Consider the following 11,304-nt stretch of genomic DNA (forward strand, 5'->3'; position numbering starts at 1 on the left):
TATGGACAGCTATCAAAGCTACTATACATCACATTAAGAGCGATGAACAAATGAAAGTCGGACACAAATATATAATTTAAATGATTTATTCAAGTTTGCAATGTTTTGAACCGGCATCCACACTAGGGCTGCAATAAACGACTAATTTGATAATCGATTAATGAAACGATTAATCGACTATTCGGACCATTATGCCTTGCACAATTTCTCAAACGCTCTTATTTAGCCATCAACTTTTAGATTTAGCTTGAGGTTGTTTTAGGCATGTGGAAACTAACAATGAAGACAATAAAGATGCATACTTGATGTTTGTTTTAACAAATCGTATTAAATAATGTGATGACAGAATTGGAAACAGAATAGCTGAAACTTTAACAAAATAAAGAGTAACTCAGTTACCTCTAATCATTAACCCATGTTTGTATAATGCAGTTAACTCCGTGTGTTGCTGCTAGCATACATAACACCTGACGTGGAAAAGTTACTCGTGGATGGGGCTACAGAGGTACTAGAAAGACAGTCGAACCCGGTGCATTCCTCCGTCTGAATGTGGAGCACTTTTGATAAATGTTTAGACAAAGTGCTCGTGTTACCGCCCTTACATGCTAAACTCTTATTACACTTTTGGCAACGAGCATCGAGACGGGTAAAGTTTAACCACACCTCGGAGCGCCTTCTCTCCGCCATCTCCGCAGTGTGTTGCTGCATGTTGCAGCTGCGTGTGTGTAAACTGCCCCGCCCCATCGCAAGCAGGCGGGGGAGAGAGATCTCGTCTGATCGAAAATACATCATAGACGCATTTGTTTGTCTTTTTGCACATTAGAAACAAGTTGGCGACACTAAGACTGCGATATAATGTTTTTCTAGCAACAATAAATGACATATCTTTTTTAAATGTCTCCATTACTGATAAAAAGACCAATAACGTCGGAGCTTAACGGTGCGTAAAACACACGTGATGACGTCACCAACAAATCGACGACTGAATTATTTGGCAACTAATTTGGTCATCGATTTGAATCGATTAAGCCGATTAGTTGTTGCACCCCTAATCCACACAGTCACCTACTTTGTAAGGTTCGATACCTCCCTGTAAGCGTCACGATATCGACCTCTCCCCCACAACCTCACATACGAGTACTGAATGTGCAGCAAAGTGATCGTAGGAAGGCAGATATAGCAAAAGATTAACGTAAATGACAAACGAGGCGATCGACATGTTTATTTCCTGGTAAGTCAACAATGAGTCCTCAATGTACACGCCCCGGATTTCTATGACGAAAATAATAGAATGTAGCCAGTTGTCATGTCTCAACACCGGCGCTGAATTTTGTATTTTATTTGATTTAACCTTTATTTAACCAGATAAAAGCATTGAGATATAATCTCATTTGCAATGCTTACCTGGCCAAGAAGGCAGCAACGTTCCACATAACACAAACATATAAAATACAGTGAACATAACTAAGAAAACAAAAGACAAAAAAGCAGTCACTACATTGTGCACATTAGGACAGTAAGAAAGGCACTACTTATTAGCCTACTGCAAGAGCAGCTAGTGGTAAGAACTTCAGAAAACTTCAATTTAAAACATGCTATTGAGACAAGTGCCCTCAGTTTGAGGCGTGATTGAAGGTCATTCCAAGACCAAGGACCATAATAAAAAAAAATCCTTTTCCCAGCCTCAGTCCGCACAGCGGGAACCTGGACCCGTATCCAGGCACTGGGTCTGAGGTTGTAAGAGTCACAAACTGGAGCAAATCTGGCACATATGTAGAGTGGAAGCTTTCCTAAGTCAATGACGGGAGAGTTTTGAAAGTGACAAAACACTGTTCCACACATTTAAAAACACTTAAAAAATTAAACAATGTTTACCCACGATTCAAGCTCCTTTCCTGGGTTATAAAGTGAGATGAAGCAGCCTGTCCTCCGGGTGCTAGAGCCACGTGCTGCGAGGAGCTCCCTGGGTGCGCTCTGTGGGTCTCGCAGCCCGCTCCTCTCTGGCTGCGCTCTGCCTCTATTCACACCACTTTTCCCTGCCTTTCAGAGACTTATTGCTGGGTTGAAAAGCCATGTGCATCACCCTGGATCTCTGCCTATGTGCCTGTGAGTCTGAGACCCTAACAGCAGTGACTCTGCTGTTTTTACCTTCTTGTACATTTCACCAGTCAAATGTGGACGAAATGGACAGATTTCTGTCCATATCAGCGGCTGTTTAAGCAGTCAAATGCGCATTTGAATCAAAACAGTTTAATGCACTTTTAACACTCATGCACCCATGATTCGAGCTCCTTTCCTGGGTTATAAAGTGAGATGAAGCAGCCTGTTCTCTGGGTGCGCTCTGTGGGTCTCACAGCCTGCTTCTCCGGGGTTCTCCAGTACAGGGGGGGGTGCCGTGAAGAAGGCCGAATATGGATGCTGATGGGCGGACGGTAAAGCACCGCAAAATCCACCCCCCTTTTAGGGTTACCAGGAGCATGAGGTTCTGTAGGGTGTGATCATCTGGGTTTAGTCCGTGGGGGAGTGCTTAAGTACGGGTGCCCGGGGTCCCACAGTGTGCAAGGTTATGGAAGTGCCCGTGTTAGGGAGACATGCTGGAGGTTTGTAGTCCGTCCTTTGGTGGTCTGTGAGGGGCTAAAGAGAGGTGCTTTTCGCGGTCTCTGTCCTGGAGGTGTGAAAAACCGGTTTGCCGATGTTAGGGAGAGATGCTGGAGCTACTTAGTCCGTCCTTTGGGGCTCTGTGAAGGGCCATAGAGAGGTGGTTTTCGTGGTCTCTGTCCTGGAGGTGTGAAAAAACCTTTTTGCCCATATTAGGGAGACATGCTGGAGGTCTGTAGTCCGTCCTTTGGTGGTCTGTGAGGGGCTACAGAGAGGTGCTTTTCGCGGTCTCTGTCCTGGAGGTAGCACAATTCGAAAAAAACGCCAACGGAGAAGCGGAGAGAAGGGGCTCGAAAAAGCTCAACCTGTTGGCGCTTCGGGCCGAAGCGCCGGACACTTTTCCACTTCTCCGTTGCAACTTACAACGGAGAAGGGAAACCAAGCTTCCCCTTCAAAAAAAAAACAACTTTTTACTGACACTCGGCAGATTTGTGTGTAATTCTCTCAAAGGAACTGTAAGATACACTTTTTATGTATGCATGTGAGGCTGACAAGTGAGCGGCCCGACCAAGTAAGGAGACCGTCCTGATACAACCCGTCTTGATACAACCCGGTGTGGGGATTTATTCATCTTTCGCACATGGTTGACAACATCAATATCCCCCAATGACTGTCTCCCACACTATTCCCCCCATCAATGAGCCCAACATGCCAACCTTTATAGACCCACCAATTGGACCGTACCATCAACAAGGGGTGGCATGTGCAAAGATGGTCAGCTCAGATAAGGACCGTAGTTATTCACAATAAACATTTAGTGGAGAATGACAGACATCCTTTACTTACATTATATTTAATTACTGTATGAAAAGAAAAACCCTTATAAACTAACAAGCCAAATGTACATGATAACAAATCACCCCTGCCTCTAACCTGCTCCTTTAACCCCATCCGGAACGATAAAAAGGATCCGCTGTTTCCCAGGGGACCCTTTACGATGACGGACCTTGGGACCGAAGATGGGAGAGCAGGTGGAGGTGAGTGTTATGATGTTGACTACTATAGGAGTAACTTGTACCATTAATGCACCTTATATCATGACCTTTACACGCTGAACATATCCTTTGAACATAATCTCAACCGCTGTCAATCTACACAAACCAACACTTTCGGCGCTCTCGCTATAACTCCCCTTTCTTTCCAGGTGGAGCCGAGAGCCCGACCAGCATCTGCCAGACGACATCCCAATTTAATACGGTTGAATCATTGAATACACACTACATCAATACATAGTATAAAATGTGCAAATATGCAATACTGTGCAAATCCCGCTAATAAAGTGCAAACTGTTCACTAAAGTGCTGAGTGACATTTGTCCTGTGCAAACCCACATGTGCAAGATTACCCAGCCCGAAGCCGTCAGTCCATAGTGACGAAGTTACCTTCATTTTTTTGTGGCTTTTTTCTCTTGCCAAGATACTTTTAGATACACTTTGAGGTATGCAAAACCTTAAAACAAAAAATGAAGTACATTGTCTGATTAGATTTTTTCTTAAAGACTGTTTCTCTAAAAGGCAAGTTTGTGATTTTAACACTTTTTACTGAAACTCGGCAGATTTGTGTGTAATTCTCTCACAAAGGAACTGTAAGATACACTTACACACAATATGTATGCAAAACCTTAAACATTTTTGAAAATAAAATACTTTGTCTGAATACATTTTCTTTAAAGGCACTTTTGATTTTAACGCTATTTCAGTTAAACAATGTGGGTTTTTTCTGATAACCTTACATATTTTAGTTATTTTCTGCTACCAAGATACTTCTAGATACACTTTGATGTACACAGCACTTAACAGAGGGTATAATATGCAAGTACTTTGTAAGGAATGGGGTTTTCTTTAATGGATGCAAAACTTTAGAACTGGGTAAAATATTCATTAATTTGTAATGAATTGAGTTTCTTTTTTTTGATTTTCAACATACTATTTGTACACAATGACTTTTCCATATATATATTTTTTCTGACAAACTATACTTTTGACTTTTTCCGTAAAATCATGACAAACTATTACTTATTCTTACATTTGACCTCTGGCTGCTTGGTTGGAAATGATAGATTAAAAAGCTACAAAGCTTAAAGAACTTTTTAAAAAACTCTCAATTCTACAGATGACTCCCCCTCCACTCAACGCACTAAGTCCCACCCTCCACTCAGCAAAGCATCTAAAACTAACGACCCCACTAAGACGACAGTTTGTAAACTAGCCATGGATCTGAGAAAAACCAAGTCTCCCCCCGTGAGTTGCAGCCAGGAACAAACTCCTGGACTACCATCATCACCACCATTCTGGACACCCGAATCTTGCAGTACTACTGCTGCGTATTTTGCTCCTTGGGCCAAGACGTCTCTGTTTATGGACACAGTGAAATCAGTGTTGGTTGATATTGTGGAGGGGGTGATACATCGGTACAGAGAAGAAATCTGCAACGGATGCCGAGTCAGTCACCCCGGTCAGAGGCAACACGATTGTCTGAATGACATGCCCGATTATTTTTCTTCAGAAACAATTACAACACGTTAATGAAAAGACTCTGGCTCACCGACTTCATTACTGAGATCGACCAGACTCTTATTGATAAAGACATTTGCACGGATGAATGGAGGATCCAAGGCGCTTCGGAGGCTTTTCTGCACAATCTCAAAAATTGCAGACGCCTCAAGGAGAGACTTGAAAAGATCCATGCCGAGTTGGATGGAGAAGAAGAAGACTAATAACCTGCGGTTGGTTGAAGCCAGGGATTTTTTTTTTCGATACATTTACTTTTTCTTTAAAGTAAAATAAAAATGGGGAACTACTATGCAAAACGCTCGGTATATATTGATCAGAATGTAGTCAATACCCTTTTAATAAGTGTGGTGATGAGGACGATTGAAAACAGAGTGAATAGTGATCCCCGTGTAAACAGAATGGCTGAAGTTTGTAAACTAGAAAACTTTTGGGATATCATTCGTTCTGGCAGTACTTTTCCGGGTCATTGGGAAACGATTGTAAACGAAACATTTAAAGTGGTCCTGGAATCTTCATTTTCCGAAACATTCTGTAACATTACCGAAGAAATGAAAAAAAAAAATGTTTTTTACATTTTAAAAACTGTTGTCTTCATTATAGCAAGGGGAGCGTGTCTGATACATGTGTATTACAGTCCTTCACATGCACTGTTGTCTTCATTATAACAAGGGGAGGGTAACAGGGAAGATGTATGATACATGTGTATTGAAACGTGCGTATTATACCCCCACAGAAACACACATTTAAAGTGGTCCTGGAATCTTCATTTTCCGAAACACTCTGTAACATTACCGAAGAAATGAAACAAACACCAAAAGTGTATCATGTGCTCTCATTGTATGCTCTGTTTGTCGATGTAATGCATCTTTGTGTCAAAAACAGCATACACATGAATATTTTGACTGAAGTGAAAAAACTCCATCATGATATTTCCAGTAATCTGGGGAATTCTAAGATGGAGACGGTCCTGGGGATGTTACAATCAGTATAACTATTGATTTTGTGTGTGAAAAAATTAAAATGTAAATAGGACATTTAAAAAATAAATTAAAAAAGTGTTTTTTACATTTAAAAACTGTTGTCTTTATTATAGCAAGGGGAGCGTGTCGGAAACATGTGTATTACAGTCCTTCACATGCACTGTTGTCTTCATTATAACAAGGGGAGGATAACAGGGAAGATGTGATACATGTGTATTGAAACTTGCGTATTATACCCCCACAGAAACACGGAAACACAGAAACACTGAAAACGCAAACAATGACAAACAGAAACACCGACACACCGAAACACAGAGACACAGAAACACAGAAAACACAGAAACACTGAAACACTGAAAAACTAAAACACAGAAAACACTTGTGTCTGTGTTTTTGTGTTTCCGTGAATCTGTGTTTCTGCGTTTCTGTGTTTCCGTGTCTCTGTGTTTTTGTGGGGGTATAATACGCACGTAAGTGAAGTTGATGGACAAAAAAGACCAAAGAAGACCAGAAACGACATTAGTAAGAGCATTTATTTTGCTTCTCCTGGACCCCATGTCTTCCTGATCGTCATCAGACTGGGAAGATTCACAGATGAAGAAAAGCAGTCTGTTCAGAAGATTCAGGAAATGTTTGGAGAGGAAGCAGACAGATACAGCATGATTCTCTTTACCCACGGTGACCTGCTTGAAGGGAAAACTATTGAAGAGTTATTGGAGCAAAGAAAAGAGCTGCAGGAACTGGTGAACAGATGTAACGGGCAGTACAACGTCTTCAATAATGACCTGAAGGATCGTTCTCAGGTCAGAGAGCTGCTCAACAAGATCAGAAAGATAACAGAGAAGAACGGAGGAAGTCATTACACCAATGAAATGTTCCAGGAGGCAGAGAGGGTGCTAGAAGAGGAAACACAGAGAATCCTTGAAGATAGAGAAGAGGAAATACGCAAACAGGAAGAGGAAATGGAGAAGAGATTAGAGAAAAATAATGAGGAACAATTTAAGAAAATCAAAGAGGATGGGGAGAGGTTAGCAAGGATGATAGAAGCTCATGAAAGAAACATGGAGAAGGAGAGGAGGAGAATGAGAGAAGAGGAGGAAAGGAGGGCCAGGAGAGATGCTGAGGACAACGCTTCATGGATTGAAGACCTTTGTTCCGCTGTGAATACAGGTGTGGACGCTGTGGGAAAAGTTTTGAAAGCTATGAAAAAAGTTGTGGGAACAGGTGTGAAATATTTCCTTGATACATGATACAGTCTGACCCTCTGGAATACCTCCTTGTTAATCTTCAGTCACCATTTAGATGTTTATTGTGATTTATAGTAATATCAGTTATTTCAGTGGATAGTTACAATTAAATACTAACAGGGTGACAAATCGTCAACAACCAAGAAGTTAACATTCTAAACTATAGTAATGTACTGTAAACTAATTTGTTCTTTGATTGGTTTTGCTTTTACAAGAAAGAAGAAAAATATATACATAATTAATTAATGGTTTTCAAATGTTATACAGATGTATTTTCTTTGGCTTTCCATAATAACTGAAGGCATAATGTCAATGTTGGCTTTTGTACAAATTAAAGGTTAAAATGTATACATATATATATATATATATATATATATATATATATATATATATATATGAAAGCTGTAATTCAATATGAAAAGGTTGGAACCGAATTGAATGTGTAAAGACAAACATCTAGTGATCAATAATGCCCCATAATAAAAGACTGTTGACTTCACATTGAGTGTGTAATGTGCTTTTGTTGTTTAATAATTTATTTCAAAGAGAGTGTTAAGGGTCTATCTTATTAGAAATGTCAGTTTAATTAACAACTGGGTCTCAATTCATTTTTTTCATGACATCATAGACAAAAAGCAACTATTTCTAGGTACATGAAGCCATTAAAAGTAAACAGGAAATGACTGTGTGTTACATTTCTGTTTATAAAGGCAGCAGATTTTTCATACATCTTAATTGTTAAACGTCCCACTGTAGTGTAAGTTAAGACATCAATAAACTGTGATGTCAGCAATGTAGTCTGTATTTAAGGAGACATGTGAGGTCAATACATCTAGTGTTGAGTGCAATCCATCTAATGACATATTTATATAAAGATATGTAGCTTTTCAAAGCTCACAATGAACAGATAGAAACAGCGTAGTGACGGGGAAAGAGAAAAAGTTAAACCAAATCTCCAGCAGTCTCATGAGCTTGGATGATAAACTCCTCAACGATCTGTTTAACAAGATCAGAAATAAAAAAGAGAAGAAGGAAGAAAGTGAAATGTTCCAGAGGGCGGATGGCGAAATAAGAAATGGAGGATGAGCTCACATTTAATATCTGAATGTGACAAAGAAATGTTCCAACCTCTGAATGAGAGTTTAGGCAAGTTCAGACTCATTAAATAAAATACCCTTTTAAATATTTAGTAAAGAGTTTTGTATGTATCTTCGGGTTGTGCCATTTCCATGCATTTAACCAAAAGTGAAATGTCAGAACCAAAATGTGTTTTAAAAATGCACTTTTATGTAATGGAACTCAAGAATGTCAATAAAATATTGTAACTCAGTCTGTGGTTTCCTGTATTTGAAATCAGTGTGTGTTGGCATACATGTATAAGTTACGTTGTGGGGCCCATGAGTACTCAGTCACATCCCTACAATGTAAATGATTACATTAAAGTTTAAAGACTTAATTAACCCCTGTGTTCTGTTCACATTTTGCACTCTTTGGTACTGTTCAGCTCAAATTGAACAAATACATACATTTAAAGAGCATCTTGCAGGTTTTTATTTTTTCTACATTTATGCTTAAACTTGCTTGAAAATTACAATTAAAAAAGTGAATGCAGGATTTGATATGTTTTACGAGACATAAGGAATTCAGAGGGAAAGGAGCAATTTTGAGCTCTGCTCTTAAAAACGGCTTTTTTTTAAGGTCATACGTCAAACGCGTCATATTACATCACACAGGGGAAACATCTCCGCTCTCTGACCGCGGGTATAGTTAGTAGTTGCGTTGAGTAGAGCGGTTGTGTTTTAAGGAGCTGGTATTTTTCGGTAGTTTTACATTGTATTTCACCATTTGTAATCATGGTGCAGTATTGTGTTTGTGCAGGTTGCACAAATACCAGCCTGTCAGGACATCGAGTCCACAGTAAAAAGGACCGGAGCTAGCGTTCGTTCCTGGGTGCGTTGTGCATCCACCTCCCTGCAGCACACACTCTCCACAGCTTTATCAGGAAACCGTATTACTTCTCTCTCCCCCCCCCCCTTCGCTGCTCTCTCTCTCTCCCCTCCGGTACACGGCACCGTAAGACATTGCATTAGGTAACGCTGTGGTGGCTGTACTGCTCCAGCCGTCTCCTTTGTGTTTGTTTGTTTCCCCCTGTCTGTGTTGTTTGTGTGTGCGTGGTGGCTGTCACTCACCTGCTGCAATCAGCTGTGCACCCTCAACGACTACACACCTGCTTTCCATCAAGCCATTTACAACGGCATATCAACGGAGGCTCCACAACCTTTCTCCGCCAGATCGTCAAGTATCAGCCGTATCTCGCGTCTCTCCTCCGGTACACAGCACCGTAGTGTGGAGTTGCATTAGGTAACGCGAGATACGGCTGATACTTGCGCATTAGTTTCCGTTATGGATCAGTATCAACAGTCCTGCCAGTAACGTTACTATATTATCAATGTTACTTTAGTTATAGCCTGATATATGATAGCTAACTTTACAATGTTGTGATGTGACGTTAGCTAACATTCTGTAGCTAACGCCGGTCACTCACCAAGATAGCTGCCCAGTTCTCCACTGGTTCTCCTCACACCACAGCTCCATTTCTCTCCGATGGCCGTTATTTCTTCTAATCCTTGGCTGCTCCTGGTCTCTTGGACGCCTAGCAGGCTCATAATTATAAGGTTGTGGTCCGTCATATGCATTCGAATAATCATGTTTAACTTCTTCTGTGTCGAAACTAGCATTGGGATCCATGTTTATTAATACGTTACACCGGCCGCTCTCCCCCTTGTGTCCCCCGTGTTACGTCACACGCGGGAGGTCACGTGCCGAGGCTTTTTTATGCGGAAGTGAACATTTCTTACAAAAACGACGCCAGATGTCACTGTTGTGTATATTTTTGTATATTTTTTTGAAAATCAAGTGTCTTCATCATTTTCCTACACATTTATTCACAGGTTTCTTTAACCTGGAAGTTGCTCTTTAAATTAACATACACAATCCCTAACATAAATAAAACATATATTATTTATGATTAATGTTTGCAAATACTTTCTGAGGACTCATTCCCTCCTCGGAGTGTCATGGCCTCAGAGAAAGAGATGCTGATCAACAGGGACTAAGAGATGCAACTCAAAGGCCTGGCTTCACTCTGTACGTGCAGTTTTTAGTAGCATTTAGAAGAACAGGGGGCATTTCTTGTAAATGCTGAAGGGAGGGGGGAGCAGGGTTTACTGAGGGCAGTTATCTAAAAGTGAAAGGAAAATACATTCTAATGGGTAATGTAAGGGTGTCAATAATTTGAGACCCTGAATAAGAGGTTGAATAAAATCATATCACATGAATGTGAAAACCTAGAGGGGAAAGCAAAGGAAGTGAATAAATGAACATGGTCAGTTGAATCACTATTATGTTGTATCCTGAATCAGCCTGTCAATGTTCAGATTTGATTAAATCACTATTATGCCAAATGCTGAAGCGAACCGTCCATGTTTCTTTTAAAACATTTTGAGAGCTGCAGACTGCTGAAGGTGCTTCAAACTGTAAATAAAATGTAGCTCTACATGTCCATGTGACCTTGGGCAAGATACTTAACCACACATTGGTATGGCCAAAGTGTGTGAGTGTGTGTGAATGTTAGTCTCCCTGAGCACATTGCATGGCAGCCTCTGCCCCTGTTTCAATGTGTGTGAACGGGTGAATGTTGATATGTAAAGAGCATTGAGGGTTTATATCTAAAATATGTAGTCTGTTCAATAAAAACAAATCTGAACACATGAGGCTGTATTTCCCCTTGTTCTGTTTATTAAGGGAAGGATTTTATACTTTTTATTCTAATAATCATCCCACTGGAGCTGAAATCAGACTGTGATGTCAGCAGTGTGTGGGTGTGGTTTGCTGCATGAAGTCTGT

The sequence above is a fragment of the Notothenia rossii genome (assembly GCF_949606895.1).
Source record: "Notothenia rossii genome assembly, chromosome: 9".
Taxonomy (NCBI): domain Eukaryota; kingdom Metazoa; phylum Chordata; class Actinopteri; order Perciformes; family Nototheniidae; genus Notothenia; species Notothenia rossii.